Source organism: Solanum tuberosum, unplaced genomic scaffold (assembly GCF_000226075.1).
Source record: "Solanum tuberosum cultivar DM 1-3 516 R44 unplaced genomic scaffold, SolTub_3.0 scf00036, whole genome shotgun sequence".
NCBI lineage: Eukaryota > Viridiplantae > Streptophyta > Magnoliopsida > Solanales > Solanaceae > Solanum > Solanum tuberosum.
In genome coordinates, this window is record NW_006238960.1 from 2,615,774 (window position 1) to 2,617,115 (window position 1,342).

The window sequence follows — 1,342 nt, forward strand, 5'->3', positions numbered from 1 at the left end:
TCAATTAACAATGGGGTTTTGTCACTAGTAAATAAAAACCTCAAAATAAACAAGGGTTTCTAGGTAATGAGAGGAGATCCTTGGGATGTGACGGCAATACGGGTTAAGCTAGATTATTGGGTACATGTTTTCAATAGAAGATTCATAGAATAATTGTGACTAGGCTAAACTTTAAGGGGGGTAAGCTCTCTCTCGAGCAACTTACCCCGTTTCAAATGTGTTCCTCTCGGACACCCACTTGTCGCATAAAGACCAGCCTACAACTTAACCCACTCACTCTCTCGAGCTGAGTGTGTGGACATGGGACTAGGGTTCACTCTCTCGAGCTGAACCTCATGTCGACCCACTCACACTGGCCATTAATCTAGTGGTCTTAGTTTAACGACATTTCTCAAGAGCAAGCCAAAAATACATAAATAAACTTGTATTTGCAACTACAAATTCATTAAATTCATCCACAACCACTAAACGAAATCACATTTAAACTACGAATAAACTATCAGCAAGTAAGACCCAACAAATATCTTAACCCATAATCGCTAAATAACACCCCAAGAATTGGGGTTTTAGCCACACATGTATAAAAGATAAAAATTTATACCAAATTGAACTTGCATTTAACTAGGTATGAAGATTTAAGTCTTGATACAGGCCAAAATTGAAGAATCCAATAGACCCAAATCCAAATCTTGAAGATGAAACCCTTTGGAACTTCAAGTCTTCAAAACCCTCTCAAACTTAGAGCAAAAATATCGAAATGTACTATTCTATATGAAAATTATAATAGTTGTTCAACTTTTAAAACTACAACTCTAACTGGTATTTATAGTTTTCACAGATTTGTGCTGCAGCGGATCATTCGGTGTCGTCAGTCGGAATCGCCGATCAACTCGGCGATTCACCCTTTGGTGTAGTTCATCGCCGTCTTGCACCAGCCTTCAGCATCGTCGTGCTCTGGGTCATTGGGCGACATGGTACTGCTTTGCGGAACTTCTCGGCGATGCGCCGACTGCTCCCTTTTTCCGCCAACTTGATTCTTTCCTTCAGGGCTCTGCATACTGGAACAAAAGTTGAAGTAAGACCGTTCGGTGACTCGCCAAGTGGACTCGGCGATCCTCAGACCTTCATTTCTTCATTCTTTTCAGCCCTTTCATTCCTTTTTTTGCGACGTAGTGTCCATGATTTCCTTCAAACTTGAAATACCCAAAACTTAAGGGTTTTCATCTGATATTGACATAAAATAAGCATTTGAGGACACAGTTTCTATTAAAGTTTAGCCCTAAATGAGTCCAATTTATGGACTCTTCAACACCCCCAACTTAAACTTTTGCTTGTCCTCAAG